Source organism: Elaeis guineensis, chromosome 8 (genome assembly GCF_000442705.2).
Source record: "Elaeis guineensis isolate ETL-2024a chromosome 8, EG11, whole genome shotgun sequence".
Classification (NCBI taxonomy): domain Eukaryota; kingdom Viridiplantae; phylum Streptophyta; class Magnoliopsida; order Arecales; family Arecaceae; genus Elaeis; species Elaeis guineensis.
The window spans coordinates 114,804,950-114,824,320 of NC_026000.2; positions in this window are offsets into that span (position 1 = coordinate 114,804,950).

Consider the following 19,371-nt stretch of genomic DNA (forward strand, 5'->3'; position numbering starts at 1 on the left):
TTCATTGATCTCCTAATATCTTTTTAGGGATATGCCCTAGAGATTACCATATATATATTAAACAAGGTACCTTCAAAGTCTGTTGTAAACACACCATATGAGATATGGAGGGAAGAAAGCCTAATCTTAAATATCTTAAGATTTGGGACTATCCTGCTTATGTCAAAAATATTTTTGGACATAAGCTTAGTGCTAAATCAAAAAAGTGTAGGTTTGTAAGGTATCCTAAGAAAACTAATGGATACTACCTCTACCACCCTACTGAACAAAAGATATTTGTTAGTAGGCACACCATTTTCTTGAAAAATAAATTCATCCAAAAAGGAGGCAGTGGCAGGAATATTTAACTTATGGATGTTCAGGATCTACAAATCAATTCAGAAATACCTATGGTTGAACCACAAGAAGATTCTCAATCAGAAGTATCCAAAGATGAGGTACATCTACAATATACACTTCCTCTTCGAAGATCAGATAGAATGCGTAAAGCACCTTTGAGATATGATTTTGTCATTGAGAATGACAATTCGATCATCATCATTCAGAATGATAATCCATTGACCTATTCGAAAGCTGTCATGAGTAGAGACTCAGACAGATGGCTGGAAGCCATGAAATCTAAGATGGACTTGATGTATACCAACCAAGTGTGAAACTTAGTTGATGCACCTGAGGGTGTGATCCCAATAGAGTGCAAGTAGGTCTTCAAAAAGAAGATCGGAGCAGATAGTCAAATATAAACTTACAAAGCTAGATTGGTGGCGAAATATTTCAAACAAAGGCAAGAAATTGACTATGATGAAACTTTCTTACTGGTGGCTATACTCAAGTCCATCCAAATTTTGCTTGCTATAGCGACATACTTCGACTATGAGATCTGACAGATGGATGTCAAGATCACTTTTCTCAATGGTAATCTTGAGGAAGAGGTCATATGACTAAGCAAGAGAGATTTATCTCAAGTGGGAGGAAAAATCAAGTATGCAAGCTAAAGAGATCATCTATAGATTGAAGCAGACTTTTAGGAGCTGGAATATCCGATTTGATATGACAGTCAAAGAGTTTGGCTTTATCAAAAATAAGGATGAACCATGTATGTATAAGAAGATAAGTGAAAGTGTTGTTGTCTTCTTGGTTCTGTATATCGATGACATACTGCTCATTGAAAATGATATTTCAATGATGTAATCGATCAAGACTTGGCTATCGAATAAGTTTTCCATGAAAGACTTGGATGAAGCATCCTATATATTGGGTATAAAGATCTATAGAGATAGATCTAAAAGGATGTTAGGCTTATTCCAGTCACGGTACATAGATCTCATATTAAAGAGATTTAATATGGAGGCAAGTAAGAAAGGTTACCTACCTGCAAGTCAAGGTATATGTCTCTCTAAGAAAATGTGTCCTAAGACACTAGAAGAGAGGAAGAGGGTGAATAAAATTCTTATGCTTCGACTGTGAGATCAATTATGTTTACCATGCTATGTACCAGGCCTGATATAGCTTATGCTTTGGGCATAGCTAGCAAATTTCAGACTGATCCAGGAAAGGATCATTGAAAAACTGTAAAAAATATTCTAAAGTACCTAAGAAGGACTAAAGATATTTTTTCTCATATATAGAGGAGGATCAGGATTGAAACTAGAGGGATATACAGATTCTAATTTTCAATCTGATCCGGATGATAGCAAGTCAATATCAGAGTCCGTGTTTATCCTAAATGGTAGGGTAGTGAGTTGGAAGAGTTCTAAATAGCCGATAGTAGCTAACTCAATTATTGAGGCAGAGTACATCATTGCTAGTGAAGTCATTAAAGAAGCGGTCTGGATGAAAAAATTCATCATGAAATTAGGGGTCATTTCTAAGATTGAAGAAACAGTGTTACTCTATTGTGATATCACTGAGGCCGTTATTCAATCTAAAAAATCTAGATCTCATCATAGATCCAAACACATCCTCAGACGCTTCCATCTCATTCGAAAAGAAAGATAAGATATTGTTCTTGAACGAGTAGACATAAAAAACAATATAGCAGACCCATTCACTAAGGCCATACCACAGTAGTTATTTGATCACCATCTTGATTGTATGAGATACAAAGGCAACTGACTTTAGTGCAAGTGGGAGATTGAAAGAAGAGTGCCCAATAAGCCAATCGCAAGTGTTGCAATGAGATTTTATTTGTAATTTTTCAACTCATGTAATGACATTTATGAGGTATTGATTCATCATTTTAGCTACATTTTATTATGTCTAAGATAATGATGAACCCCAAAGATTAGGGCAATAGTTTTAGGAGACATGAATGGGTCATGCTGGTGAGATCTAAAACCCTAATCTTAAAATTTCTGATCATAGAAGCATTAAGTTGGAGATCAATATTCCGGATAGACTGGCACATCCTATGTATGCTCGATGAAGAGAGTGACAGATCTCACTAGCCACTTATGTATGGGACACTAATACAAGGATGTGGGTGCTCATTTGAAAAATGAGTCCACTGAATTGACTCGATGAAAGAGAACATCTTATGGAAGCCTTACTTGCATGTCAAAGATGGTTCTCTAAGTGAAAGTTGTGTAAGTGATCCTTAGATCTGAGACCACCATAAAATCTTATGCACATGAACCCATATTTTGGTTCATACTTAGGCATTATATTAAGATATATACGGGGTGTTCTAATATGGTAGAGTGTGTATGGAAGTTGTGAGTAGGTCAACATGGAATCGATCACTCCTAGTAAGTGGAGATCGCATCTTGTGTATTCTTAATCCTAGATGATTCGAAAAAAATTTTTTGGCCAAAAGCAGAAAGGAGATTAGAAAGAGTTTCTAATACTTCTTTATTGGAGTCATCATTGGTTAATTGAAAATTGATATGAATATGTGTTTGAGTTTGACATGATTCCATACTCATGAATATATTCAGGGTGTAGGGATGATCGAAGAATTGAATTATATGGTAACTTGCCACTGAAGGATATATTTGATATTTATATCAAATTTTATATCTTATGGGTAGTCATGATACATTGCTAGATATCAATCTTGACTTGTAGATTTTTGATCGAATTAAAGAGTTTAATTAGATCACCAATTAGAAAAGATTTTAATTGTTGAGCTCGGGTTAGCTCGATTGGACCTTAATCGATTAAATTGAAATCTAATCAAATTAGGTCAACTTGCATCCGATCTACTGTTAGTTAGATGTGGAACTCAATGAGTTACACACATATGAAAATTGGCCAAGGATCCTTTTGAAAAAGATTGATTGAAATTTTGGATTCAATCAGAGTTTTGATAAGCATGCTAGCACGTGTGGAAACCTTGCTCCTTTGGAGATCAATTTGGTCTCATCTCTTGCTAATTAGCTATCCCAATTTGGTAGGCATTTGGGTCAGGTTGTGCCACCTAGAAGCAGCCTAAATTAGGGTGCCACATCCCATGTTAACGCCAATTATGAAGAGTCCAAGTTGTGAAGGACTCTTGGTGCAAAAAACTGTTTGCGTGCGAGTGTCGGCGTGAGCAGAAGGAAGAGTCCTTCTGGCATGGGATTTAGATGCGTATGGTAGCTCCTATCACCTTCTATCCTCTAGTGCATATCTCAAAGTATGAGATAGATTTTTTTTGAAAATTTTGGGGTAGAGAAAAATTGGAAATTAGGAGGGTCTCTTGCGCATGTGCGCAAAAGTGTCGCATCTCTCTACGGTTTGGAGAGTCCTTCTCCTGATTAAATACTTTTAAATTGAAAGTATTTTTCTTGATAATGATTTATATTTTATAATATATTTTTGGTTATTTTTTTGGAATTTTTTCAAACTTATTTGATGGCCAAACGGATGCCAAAACTTTCCTCGCGTGTGCACGTGCGTGGTGATCAGCACTCGCATGAAGAGGTGTGAAGATCACTTCTTTTTGTGATTTTTTGATCTCCTTATTAGATGATCTAAGATTAAGATTAAATCCCCTATCCATATGAATTTTTATGGATTTTTTTGATTTGAGAAGGGATGTGAAAACATCCCTTCTCTAGTCGCATGCGCAGAAGAGGGTGTTGATCGATGTATCATTGATAAGAGTCCTTCTGCTTGAAGAAACTCTTATCTCTGATAATCAGATTTGATAAGATTTTTTTGTGGGGCGTGTCCCTCTCTTTTGGCATCCCTCTAGTGGCTATATAAAGGTCTGATCCAAGGTATTTAGATCAAGTTTTCAATTTCTCTCCGTTGCTCTTCTTTCTTTCTTACAACCTATTTTAGTTTTAGGACAAGGCTTTAGGATTTAAGACAAAGCCTTATCTGGTCCTAACAAGGATTGTGAGGGTCCTAAAGAAGGAGAATCAGAAGTTCAAAGGAGGTTCTAAGAAGGTGAGGTCAGGTTCTTGAAGAAACCTGATTGGTATGAGACTGGTTAGGTTCTAAGGGCTAGAACTTTTGAAGCAAGGAGAAGAAGGAGCGCTATCTTTGGTTCAATTTTCGTGTGGATCACTATTGAAGGGCGGACACTTGGATGCCTTGTGAAACTTGAGATTGGTGCTATAGACATTCTTCTTATCTAAGTTTAATTTATTATACTTTAATTATTATAGTCAAAGATTTTTGGGCATTAGGGTTTCCAGTGTGTATCGGATATATTGAATGAAAATTTTAAACACCTAGTCCTTCTGCTGTGCCATCAGAACCCAACAGCGCCAACCAAGAGGAACCCATGCCCAAGTGGAGAATAGCTCTCCTCAAAATCTCACTCTCTTTTAGCATCCAACTATTAGACCCCTTTTATAGGGAGGAAGGGATTAGGGTTTAGGAGAAGGCACCTCAAAACTCAACCCATGCCAAAAGGGTTCACGTCATAAGAAAACCACCACCCCACTTTTTTTCATGCATTGAGAAACCCTTTTCTCATGCTAATAAAAACCTCATGCCCCTCCTTTATTTCCATGGTAAAAGGTCTTTCCTTTTGTCACACAAAAAATTTCCTCTTATGGTTAGGCATGGAGAAGATTAGATGAGATCCAATCTCATCTTGGCAAGGTATCAAATTCAAATCAAATCTAAACTTACCTTATCCATAAGGGGCATTGAGAATATAGGAGGTGACATCTGCTTTTTGACGTGAGGTATCTCATGCTAAAATAAGTTCATGCAAGAAAAATAAGGGCGGCTTCTGTGATGCGCGCACAAGGGAGAAGGGAGAGAGTCCCAGTCTAATGGAACTTTCATTTATTGCATTAATTTGATCCCGATCAAATCAGATTTGATTGCACATAATAAAAAGAGAAAGCTCAATCAAATTAGGAACCCAAACTCCCTAATAAGATTTTAATTCAATTAGAAAATTATTGAATCTAAGTCCTGATCAAATTAGGAACTAATCTTTCTTAGTGATTAGGTCATCTAATAACCTAATCGGATCAAACTTAATTGAATTTAATTTAGTTAGACTTGATCCAATCCTTATTGCTCAATCAAGTTGAGTCAATTAGTAATCTAATTGCTAATTAATCCTCTTATAATTTACTAACTCTTAGCAAATTATTAATTGCAACCTTTGCATAAGGTTAATCATCAATCATATTGATGATTATATCCTTCAACGATTCATAATCGTCAATCAGCCATCAGATCAAACTGAAACTTTTATTGTGTATGATTTCATAGGTTCTAATACTATGTCGGTAGTACAGAAATAAATTTTTATACTAATTAAAGTGACCATCTAACAATGATATCCGACATCCGGGTAGTGTCGAATAGTTGCAAAATAACATTCAAGAACCTGGGATACAGTTACGCATAATTCATTCCTTTAATCCTCAATGCTCAGGATAACTTAAGGTTAAACTGTCAATCCTGAATTAATTCATCCATATTGTATTTTAATTTTTTTCAAATCCTATGACTCCTCACAAGAATTATCTTGATCAAAGTTTTACTGGATTAAAACACAGTGATGCATTAACTCCTATAATCCGAAGAGGTCAATTCCATCTTGACTCACACATCAACTTTGTAAGTACTTGACTGTATCCAGTAGCCTTCCATCACTGTATTAGAGATATAGATAGTCTGATAATAAAGTACAGTGAGTTGCTTGCAAGTCACCATGATGATCTCAAATATGAGGGACACTTATACCCATATCCTTCGCATGCTACTCTTGACAGCAAAGTGCTCCATAGTTTAGTCATTGTTTAGTGATGATGTACTCTTGATGTACTCTTATATCTTATGTGTATGCCATAGAAGTGTCTCAACACTATTTAGTTAAGAGGATAACCAACCCATATGGCATACAATGACCTATACTTGATAAACATTATTATCCTTTTTAATAACGTATCATTTAATCGGGAATAAGTTTAAGAACTATATGATAAATCATTCTTTATTGATAAAAAATAGTTCTAAGGACTTCATCATAACATAGAAGTTTAGTAAGGAAGATGCACTATTTATGATATATTTGCCAAATAACTTTTATTATTTTATAATATATATATAAATTACTAGCAGCACAATCATCCAGACAATTGGCTTTAAGACATATTTTCTATCAACAACCCCAAACACCACTTGCCTATTTATATGAACAAGATTAAGCTTCCCCAAATTTTTCCTCTATGCCACTACAATGCCTCCGGATAAACCTTGCGAAGGAACGATGCAGGTGTTCCATTGAGGTCCCATGAATCTCTTGACCTTAGGTAGTTCTAAATCAAAGATTCTAGTCTCTAAAAAACAACAAATGTTAGGTTTATGTTGTCTAATTAAGGACTTAGCATAGTTTGCAAAGGATGACTTTGTCGCTTCTCTACAATTCTAGGATAGGATATTCATTTAGAACATAATGATAATGTAGCTGACTGCCCTTCAGCCACACCCATAGATCATCCATGATTATTCTTTAACTCAGCCTCCTGCATACTGCTATTCTTCATATCATTATAATTAACCCCCTGTATCATCTTGTCCCTATCTACCAAGGTATCTAGCTTTTGGTGTAATTTGATAAAAGTTAGTTGATGAGAATGAGGAACATTGCCCTGATCAGTTGTTTGACATTCAGCATCTTTGGAAATTGCACTCCCGCTCTTTCGACGTGATGCAGTCTATTGCTCTTGATGTTGGTTCCTGTTGCTACTCGATTTGATCGAGGTCGAAAAGAAGGCGACTGAGCCTCATGCAAGGATGTTGGCGCTGGAGTAACCTATAAAATAAGTCCAAATTGGAGGTTTTCACTCCAGCGAGGATCCTTCAATGCTCAAGTCAGATTCAGAGAACAATAGGAATAGCAATGAATTCTCTGAGAAGGATTGATTGACTTACCTTGGTCTTCGAAACTTTGGTTGCTTATATAGAGGGCTGTTGAATAGCTGATCGAATAGCTGTGAGATCGTGTGATCTCGAGATTGTAGGGCCATTAAACTTACCATTGCGGGTGAGATATTTCAGCCCTCAATCACTCCCGTGAGATTAAATTTGGTTATGCATGAGTCTATCCACTCGGGGTGGATAGCTGTCATGCACATCATGATGTAAGTTGGCTATGAGAATAGGGATAGCCCATGCACCCAGGTATTGGCCTGTCGAGGCAATGAAGTACCCTGGACAGTCCATAGGACAGATCAGATGCAAGCTACTCTGCATGGTATATGGCTTTGCTCTTAAGTCAGTGGTCTCGTTGATAGCTTAGAGACTTGAGATATCCCATGATTGTTACGCTGATCCGAGGTACTCACGATAACCACCGTAACACTATCCTCCTAATCCTGAGTCTGAGAATCAGATGAAAGAAGTATTTCGAAAGTCATACATCAGATCTGGAGATGTGTGCTTTCATGCCTTTGTGAATATCCGACATCTAAAGTTGCTGACATCATCTTAGCACAATCATTACAAATGATCACAATAAATGGGACCCCACAGCTAGTGATTTTTTTGAGAATTTTAATTTTTGATTTTTTTTCGACGGTGGCTTTTTGTCTTCACCTTTATCTTCTTTTAAATCTGCCTTTTGAGGCATATAGGGAAGATAATTGCAAGGCTTCTTTTCTTTTTTTCACTCTAGATTTTCATCTCAACTCTCGGAGACAAGATGAATTCAAATTTCATGAAGAAACTGGAGCTGATAATGGTCCGAAGAAGGGAAGCCAAGATTTCGATCGTCAAATTGGTGCTTGCGACCGTGAGGGATGAGAATCTCATTCTGGCTGTCGAGCCAACAGCTCTGCCATTGGAGGCTGTAACGAGGACTCCACTAGAGGAAGCTCCAACTGAGAAGGTATTGGTGGAGAGGACACAAGTAGTGGGTACAGTCAATTGGCCTAAGAAGGTTCCAGCAGTGGAGACGCAGGCAGAGGATGCGGCTAATAACCCCGAGGGAGTTCTAGCGACGATGATAGAGATTGAGAAATTTTTGGATCAAGTGACACCCACCAAATGTCTTCCTCTGGCTGTTTCTCAAGCAGGCCCCTCGAAACTGGCATCTTCTGTCCCATCCATAATGGAGAATCTTCAATCAACAATGGATTTTCTGAGGAGCTTTCTATAGCCAATGGAGAAGTTGTATATGGATGAGCAAGGGGCTCAGGAGTAGATGGCTAGCACCCTGTGGTCACTCGCATATGTAAGAAATTTTTTAGATCTTCTTATTGACCTCTAATAACGTACAGTATTTTGATACTTGTTTATAAATTTTTACACAGGTGGGACACTACTTTGTTGGAAAATATGTCCCAAAGTCAATCGTTAGACGATTGTGCTCATCTTGTAAATTGTATATAAATTTTTATTAATAAAATTATTTGATATTTTCATTACAAATTGACCATCTTTGAACTCTTGTGTTGTAATGAAGTCCTTAGGACTATTATTAATTGACAAAGAAGGATTTGTCGTTAAGTTCTTCAAAATATTTACGATCAAACGATATACTATTACTAGGACGATAGCGATATTAAGTGTAGGTCGTTCTATGCCATATGAGTTGGTTGTCCTCTTAACCAAGAAGTATGAAGACACTGTTATGGCATGCAGATAGAATGTATGAGTATATTTGCATCGAACATGACCATATGTCGAGCACTCTGCTGTCAAGAGTAGCTTGTGAAGGGTATGGATACAAGTGTCCCTCTGATCTGAGACCACCACAGTGACTTGTAAGCAACTCACTGTACTTTAATACCAAACCATCTGAGTTTCTAACTTAGTGATGGAAGGATACTGGGTGCAGTCAAGTACTTATTAAGTCGGTGTGTGAGTCAAGATGAAATTGACCCCTCTGAATTGGTAGGAGATATGCATCAGTGTATTTCAATTTAGAAAAATTTTGGTCAGGATAATCTATGAGATAGATTTAAAAGATTGAAATATAATATGGTTGACTTAATTAGGGTTGACAGTTAAATCCTACATCATCTTGAGCATTTGGATCAAAAAGATGAATTATACGGTAACCTTACGCCAGTAGGTTCTAGAAGGTTGCTTTGCATCACTTCGACATATCCGATCAGTGGGTCATCATTGCTAGATGATTACATCGATTAGTATAGAAAGTTATTTCTATACTACTGACTTAAGTTTGAACCTTTAGGGTCACACGCATTAGAAGATTTGGTCAGATCTGATGGCTGAACAGTCCAATTAGATTGTGACTCTGGTGAAGAGTCTTACTTGGACTAGGACTCTGTAGGAGAGTCCCACTGGGACTGAGACTCTACCATTTATGAAGAATTAATTAATAATTAGATTACTAATTGATTAATTTGATTAATTAAAGAGCTTTAGAATAAGTTTAATTGAATTACATTCAGTTTGACTCAGATTGGGATTGATATGATCAAATCCAATTACAAAGAAAAATTGATCTTGATTCGATCAGGATTTGGACTCGACTAATTTCTAATTGAGTTAAAAATTTGATGAGATATTTAAATTTTTAATTGGATTAGATTCATTTCTATCAGTGGTTTTAATTCAAATTTGATTTGGATTAGAATTGAATTAAAAATGAAGAGTCCAAGTCAGACTAGGACTCTATCCTTATCTTTTATGCCACATCTGGATCCATGCCAATTTCTCCATGACTAATTGGATTTGGGTTGTGATTTTTGGTGTCATAAGAGAAGATCCAATAAGGGTAGTTGGCTATAGCTGATGAGTCATAATATTATCTCTTGCCTAATTCGAATGTGATCCGAATTAGAGATAAGATGCAGACTAGGAAAAAATTTTTCGTATATGGTATATTATTGAAGTCGTATTATTTTTTCTCTTATTTTCTTGAAAAATCCTTTAGTGTGTGAGACTTTAGATTCCTTCTCCACATCTTAATAATTTGTTTGAAACTTTTTGAGGTATCAAAAGAAGGTTTTGGTGTTGATTCATGGCATCCTTTCTTGAAAAGTCCCAATTCCTAGTCTATAAAAAAGGGGACCCCTCTCTTGGATGTCCCATAATCAATTCTTTTGGGTATTTTTTATTTTTAGAGTCTCTTCTCCTCCTCATCTCTTTCTCATCCAGATCTCCTATCACTTTAGAGTGTCCAAAGTGCTTGTAGAAGAAGAAAGAGATCAGCTGTCGAAATTATTCGCAGACTAGCATCTCCGAGCCCCTGATCTGCGTCAGTCTTCACGTGGATTTTTCTATAGAGGTCAGATGACTTTGTGTGACTATGAGTAATCTAAAAAGTACCCTATCTAATCATTGGACCAGAGAAGATCAAGATCAAAATTTGTTTGGTAACGATCTCTAACTTATTTTGATTCTTATGGTAGATCTAATAGTTAGATCTAGAATTTCAGCATCGATGAGATCGATGTGATTTTTATTTTCAGAACTAAAATATATATTTTTTATATCAAAAATTTTGATATGGTAGTCTAAGATTAGATCTTATATATATAATTAAGATTAAATTATTTAATTTATTATTTTTACTGCATAAAATTTTAAAATTATATATACTGCACTACCATAAATTTTTTTCAACTGGTATCAGAGCCAGGTTGTTTTGATAGGAATTAATATGACTTTAGATCTAATTTTTTTTATTATTAGATTTGATTATTTATGATTTAGATTAGATCTAAATTAATTTATTTTTAATTTTGATTATTATTTATTTAGATTAGATGTTCTAAGTAGTAAAGTACTTGGATTGGATAATCACCAAGCCATTCGGTCATAGGAGCAAGTAGGGTTTCATGATCCTCTTCTCCCATTCAATGGGGTGCTCTTCATGACGTGTAGAGGTGCCACTGTGATGTCCCATGAAGAAGAAAGTGAAAAGAAAAAAAGTTACTTTCTTGTAAAATCCTAGATCTTGAAACCCTAGGTGTTGTTGTATGTGGTGCAAGTTGCGAAGATGGTTAGTTACATCTAATCTTATTTAATCAAAATTATTTTGATCTAAAATCTAAAAGAAAATTAAATTTGATCTAAAATATTTTATGATCTGATATAAAAAGTTTATATAAAAAATTATTTTCAGAACCTTAACCATGTTGATGCAAAACTTAATTGAGAATTAAGTATCAAGCTGATTGGATCTAGAATTATGATTTAGATCTAATAACATTGCATAAAACATGGAGCATGGATTAGCTCAAATCAGGTCCTTCTCTTTAATTGGGTTAAACCGAAGGTTAGAATCAAAGAATTGATTGACCATATAGAGAAATTGATTAAGTCGAACCAAATGTTAAATTAGATTAATCAGAGTTTCTCTAGTACAATAGTTGTAGATGGTCAAATTCATGTCTTTGATTAGACCAAATGGATCTTAATTATGGCTCAATAGTTGAATCTAAATAATTAGATTGGTCAAATCAAAACTAGTTAACTAATTGGTGTCTAAGGTAAGTTTGGTATTTCGACCGGTGGTTTTTAATTGGGAGTGGCTTACCTGACCATTTCGATGGTGTTTAAGGCAAGCTTAGCAGACCCTCCCACCGATCTTACTTACCTGGCCAATTTGATGAATTAGATTTTGATTAGATCGCTAAGTAATTCGAGTTAGCCCATGCCATTGAGGTTGATCAGTGTAACTGATCTAGGTGTCAGTTCATTTAGCATGACCTACCCGATTCAGTGACTTGGTGAAGTCAGTAGGAGGATTGTGGTCTACTGATTGATCTTTTCTTTTCTTCTCTCTTCTCTAAATCAATTAAATCTTTTAAATTATTAGATTCCTAAAATAAGCAGGTTATGGTGATAACTAGATCATAGCCTCCCATTAAGGTGAGTGATAATGGGTCTATTATTTCTGATTGATATTGCAGGCGCCATCCGTCTGGTGTTCTTTCTGAATGATAGAATTATCATTTATCATTTGATGGCTCTGTTGAACTATCTGATGATGGTTGGATTGACCGAGCTATCTTCGGACCTGATCATTCATTAGGTAGAATCACTAAGTAGGTTCATGTTAATGGTTTAACCTAATCAAAACTTTCAGTGGATGCCCATCACCTACTAAAATAAAATTTAGGGCTAAATTAAATACTAGAAGTTGTTTGGAGAAATAATTGATTGAGAACCTACCCATAGGTACATATGGGTTGATCAAGCCATCCTCGGGCCTATATGTAGTCTATGTGAATTTTAGTACCTATTAAAAAATTAAGATAATTCTTTGAATTGGAGGTAGAGGCTACCAATTTGCATAAAATAATGAGAGGACCTTTAGACTAAAGTCCAAGTCTTTAAGATTAATAAATTCATATACTAATTAAGCTTTGTGCTTTCTTTGTGTGTGCAGATATGGCCTCAAACTTATCACTTCGATCACTGTTGGATAGTGAGAAGCTTATCGGACCGAATTTCGATAATTGATATCGAAAGTTCAAGATTGTCTTGGAGCATGAGCGGATCCTTTATGTGATAACGGATCTGGCACCTGAGGAGCTTGCTCCTAACACCTGAGGAGCAGTCCGAGATACTTATTTGAAGTAGTTCAATGACCACACCATAGTTTGTTACATCATGCGGGCCTCCGTGAACGACGAGTTCAGTTGGAAGTTTGAAGAAGCTCAGCCAGAAGAAATGCTTCAAGTGTTGAGGGATTCCTTTGGTACTCTTGAGGACATTGAGTGGCACAAGACTAGTTGCACCATTTTTAGTGTCAGAATGAGAGAGGGTGCATCTGTTACCGATCATGTATTGTATATAATCAAGCAGATTGAAAAATTGAGCAAACTCGGCTTCCCTTTGCATGAACAGCTGGAAAAGGATGTGATCCTAATCTCTCTATCCAAGTCCTACAAGTCGTTCCTCAGTCATTTCAGAATGACGAAGCTTATAATCAACTACCATGGTCTGTTGGGGTTGCTACAGACTTTTGAGAAAGATCACCAGCTGAAGAAAAAATGGGTAGTTCAAAGGATATATTTTTAAAATTTTACAGTAGAATAATAAAAAATTAAATATTTTAATCTTTTAAATATATCTTAGATCATATCTAAACTACCATTAAAGATTTATGATATAAAAAATTTATATATAAAATCTGATATAAAATAAAAAACTGCATCGATCACATCGATGCCCTGAATCTGATCTAACTTTTAGATTATGTCGGTAGAGTTTAGAACTCATCACCTTTTCATGGATCGATGATCTTCACTACTGGTAAGTATGGTACAAAGCTCTCACTGATGTCGAGTAGTCACACAGATCGTCCGGCCTCTATAAATCATCCACTCGAAGCTCTGGTCGGATCTTCCTTCACAGAAGTGCTAGCTCGCGTCGAAGGCTCTGGATGGCTGATTCAAGCTCTTTTTTTTGGATCTCCCAAATTTTTCATATTAGAAGACAAAGCTTTATGAGGAGATGGTGGTGTGAAAGATTGGACAAGACTCACTTTTATATTTTTCTTCTCGCAAAACCTAGAGATGAAACCCTAGAACCCATAGCTCATGCCCGAGAGGAAGAACACTTCTGTTTCTCACGCACGGAAGCCCAACCCACTCTCAACTTTTTACATCCTTTTTCTTAAATTTTTCATACCAAAATCATTTCTAATCTTATACAAAATTGATCCCCTTTTAAGGTTGGCATCCTATAAAAGATAAGGATAAGAATATGGTAGTTTCGGTTCAAATTCAAGTATTGGTTGATCCTTATCACCAATTCAAATCAAATTTGAATTAAATTTTGAATCAAACTTTATCTTTATCTTATAAACTCAGAGAGGGGTCAACCAACATCAGAATGGTGCAAAAAATCTTACATAAAAATACTTTATGCATGGAGAAATATGATGGCATGAAGAGGAAAGTCCAACTCAACTTGAATTCTAATTTTCATTCAAATTCAAACCAATTTGAACTCAAATTTAAGCCAACCAATTTCTAATTTAAAAGAACTCAGATGAGGATGTGAAAAAGGCTTCTGGGCATAAGAAAAAATCACATAAAATATTTTTCATGTGAATAATAAGAGGGTGCAAATAAAAGAGGTGCAAGGGATTTGAATTCGAATTATTTTTCTCATCTATTTAGATTCTTAACCCAACCAAATTAGGTTAAATCCAATTGAACTATTAAACCTAATCTAACTAGATAGTAAATAGCTTTGATCAAATTCTAATCAAATCAAAAATTAATCGAGCTCAAGTCCTGATCATATCAGGAATTGAACACCCTTAGCGATTAGTTCATCTCATACCTAATCGGGTCAAACTAAATTGAATCTAATTCAATTAGATTCGATCCAAACCTCAATGCTCAATCAAATTAAATTAATTAACAATCTAATTACTAATCAATCTTTTTATAATTTATTAATAATTAGTGAATTGATTTATTACTACTTTTGCACAGGGTTAACCATCAATCAAATTGACTATTTTACCCTGAAATGATTCTTAATCGTTGATCAGCCATATGATCAGTCAGAAATTTTTTTTGAGTGTGATCTCATAGGTTCGAACCTAAGCTGATAGTATGAGAATAATCTTTCTATACCAATCAAAGTGACCATCTGGTAATGATACCCGACATTCGGATAGGTCGAAAGATTGCAAAGCATCATTCAAGAACCTATTGGCATACGGTTACTGTATAATTCATTCCTTCGACCTAAATATTCAAGGTGACCTAGGATTTAACTGCCAACCCTGATATGATCATCCACATTGTATTTCAATTTTTAAAATCTATCACATGGATTACCCCGGTCAAGATTTTACTGAATTGAAATACACTGATACATTAACTCCTACTTATTCAGAGGGGTCAATTCCATCTTGACTCACACACTGACTTTGCAAGTACTTGACTATGCCCATAAATCTTTTATCATTGAATTAAAAATTCAGATAGTCTGGCACCAAAGCATAGTGAGTTGCTTGCAAGTCACCGTGGTGATCTCAGATCGGAGGGACAATTATACCCACATCCTTCATGAGCTACTCTTGGCAACAAAGTGCTCAGCAATTGATCACGTTCAGTGAGATATACTCCTACGTCTCACTTGCATGCTATGCTAGTGTCTCCACACTCTTTGGTTAAGAGGACAACCAACGTATATGACACACAACAACCTATACCTAATATAGCTATCGTCCTAATAATAGTATATCATTTGGTCATGAACTTAAGATTTAAGGACTAAACGATATATCCTCCTATATCGAATCAAATAGTCCTAAGAACTTTATCACATAACAGGAGTTCAAAATAAAATGTACACAGTGATAAAAAATTAAATAATATTTATTAATTTAATAATTTATATATAATTACAATGATAAGCACAACCGTCAACAGACTGACGATTGATTTTGGAACATAATTTCCAACAACTCTCACTTGGACTAAAGCCAATCGGTACAGTATCATATACCAATATTTGATTTGTAGTCTTCGAACTCTTTGACATTGAGGGCTTTAGTAAATGGATTGGTCAGGTTCTCCTTTCCATTGATCTTCTGAAGCTCAACATCATCTCGATCCATGATCTCTCGGACCAGGTGATAGCAATGTAGAATGTACGTGGTCCACTGATGTGACTTCGATTCCTTCACTTGAGCAATGACACCAGTACTGTCGCAATACAACAAGATAGGGCCATTAAGAGAGGATGCCACTCTGAGCTCGTTGATGAACTTTTATAGCCACATAGCTTCTTTTGCAGCATCGGATGTCGCGATATATTCTCCTTACAAGTAGAGTCAGCCACAGTGTGCTCCTTAAAACTTTTTCAGCAGATTGCTCCACCGTTCAGAATATAAATATATCCCGACATGCTCTTGCTGTCGTCATGATCCGACTAAAAATTGGAGTCTGTAAACCTTACAAGTTTTAAGTCGGATTCTCCATAGATAAGTCACTGATCCTTAGTATTTCTCAAATATTTAAGGATGATCTTTACGACCTTCTAGTAATTCTCACATGGATTGGACTGGTATCTGCTCACTACTCCTAATGAGTATGCCACGTCCGATCACATACATATCATGACATACATAATAGATCTCACTATCAAGCATATAGAATTCTACTCATACGCTCTCTCTCTTGAGAAGTTGTCGGACAATCACTCTTCAAGAGAGAAATTTTTTGGTCTATCGAAAGATAGTCTTTCTTGAAATTCTTCATGCTGAATCTTTTCAGCACAGTATCAATATACGTCGACTGAGATAATCCAAACAACTTTTTAGATCTCTCTATAGATCTTCATCCCAAGAATGAAGGATGCTTCTCCCAAGTCTTTCATGGAGAACTGTGATGACAACCAAACTTTTATTTCCTGTAATGCTGGGATGTCATTTTCGATTAAGAGAATATCATCGACATACAAAACAAGAAATACTACCATAAAGTTATTAATCCATTTGTATATGCAGGATTTCTCTCCATTCTTAATGAAGCCATATGTTTTGATCATTTTATCAAAATGCATGTTCCAACTCCGAGATGCCTGCGTAAGTCCATAAATGGACCTTTGAAGTTTGCACACCTTAGACTCATCTGTGGATATGAAATCTTCAGGTTGTATCATATACATTCTTCTTCTAACTCTCCATTTAGGAAGGTTATTTTCATATTTATTTACCAGATTTTATAGTCCAGATATGCTGCTATCGCAAGCATAATCTGAATAGACTTGAGCATTGCCACAGAAAAAAAATATCCCATCATAGTCATACCATAATACTGATGGTAACTCTTGGCAACCAGACAGGCCTTATAGGTCTCCACCTTTCCGTCTGTGCCCCTCTTCTTTTTGAAGATTCACTTACACCCTATAGATTTTACCCCTTCAGGTGGATCAACCAATATCCATAGACTCCATTTTAGATTTAATAGCTTCCAGCTACTTATCAGAGTCAGACCTCTGCATCACATCCATATAGGTGATCGGATCCTTATTGTTCTCATCGAGTTCAACTGGATCCCCATCCCAGACTAAGAAATCGTAGTATCTATTCGGTTGATGTGGTACTCTATCGGATCTCCTTAAAGATATTTCTACAATAGGTTCCAGATTTGATCTAATCAAGTTTGACTCTATGGGTTTACTAGATTGTGTCGGTTCTTCTACCGATTGAACTTCATTAAATTCAATCTTTAAGGTATTAGTTCCTTCACCAAAATTTTTTTTAAAAAGACTGCCCTATTACTGACAAACATCTTCTATTCGTCAGTAAGATAGAAGTAATATCCCTTGGTCTATTTTAGGTATCCTACAAATAGACATTTGTTAGATCTAGGTCCAAGCTTGTCAGTTTTTAAATGTTTGACATAAGCCGGATATCTCCAAATCCTAAAGTGAGAGAGTGCTGGCTTATGTCCTGTCCATATCTCATGTGATGTTTTACTTACAGGCTTACTCAAAATTTTATTTCAAATATAACAAGCCAACTCGAGTGTATATCTCCAAAAAAAAATCAACAGATTTGCAAAGCCCATCATGGACCGAACCATGTCTAACAGGGTTCGATTCCTTCTTTTCGATATACTATTATACTGTGGTATTTCAGGAGGGTCCATTGTGAGAGAATCACATTCTCTTCTAAGTATGTCAGAAACTCATTGGAGAGATATTCTCCTTCTCATTCAATCGAAGAGTTTTAATACTCTTTTCAATTTGTTTCTTTACTTCATTATGGAATTGTTTGAACATTTCAAATGATTCTAACTTATGTGTCATTAAGTAGACGTGCCTATATCTCGATAGGTCATCTGTAAATATAATGAAATAATAATATCTATCTCTGATATTAGTGTTCATCGGTCCACATACATCAATATATATCAGACCTAGAACTTCACTGGCTTGCTCACCTTTTCCAATAAAAGGTGATTTGATCATTTTTTCAAGAAGACATGACTCATAGGTTGAGAGTGAATCACAATCACTGACTTTGAGAATTTTCTATTGTGTCAATTTATTTATTCTGTTCTTGTTAACATAACCTCACCTACAATGCCAAAGGTAGATATCGGAGACATCACTAATTCTAGGGCATTTGTTGGACATGTACATTACACTAACAGATTGTGACAATATGTAAATATCATTGTTCAGCTGTCCATTCATCACATTAACACCATTCATAAGGATATTAAAATTATTTCTTTTTATTAAAATTTTATAACCGTACATAGCCAAAAGGCCTACAGAAATAATATTCAATAAAAAGAAAGGACAAAAGTGACATTCACTTGGAATAATTATATTAGACTTGAATACAAGCTTAATGTCCCTAATGTTAGAACTGAAACTGATTTTCCATCTCCAACATTAAGGAACCTCTCACCTTCTTCAAATCTCCTACTAACCTGCAGACCTTGCAACAACTTGCAAATATTAAAAGGGCTTCCAGTATCTAATACCTAGGTAGTAAAATCATAAATTGAGAAATTACAAGGTGTTATCATATAATTACCTTGTCCAGCAATAATTTGCTTCTTTCTCGATCTGTTCGGATCCAGAGAGGTAATGTATTGAGATAATTTCTTTTTCAGTACTCCTACTTCTTACAGTAAAAGCATTCCACCTGACTCTGATCGGACTTGGATTTCTTGGTCTGACAGGGCTTTGGTGCCCCAGCACTTTGCACTCTTTTCTTGTTCTTCTTTTCTTTCTTAAAGAATCGATGTCCACAAAAAGACCCTCCCACAACATTCACTGACTCTTTTTGGAGCTGGTGATCCTTCTCAAAGTTTTGCAGCAATCCCAACAAACCATGGTAGTTAACTGCAGGTTTTGTCATTCGAAAATAAGTAAGAAAAGAAAGGTAGGACTTGGGCAGAGAGTTCAAAATAGCATCTTTCTCCAACTGCTCATGCAGGAAAAGTCGAGCTTGCTTAGGCACTCAATCATCTCGATCATGTATAATATATGATCAGTGACTGATGC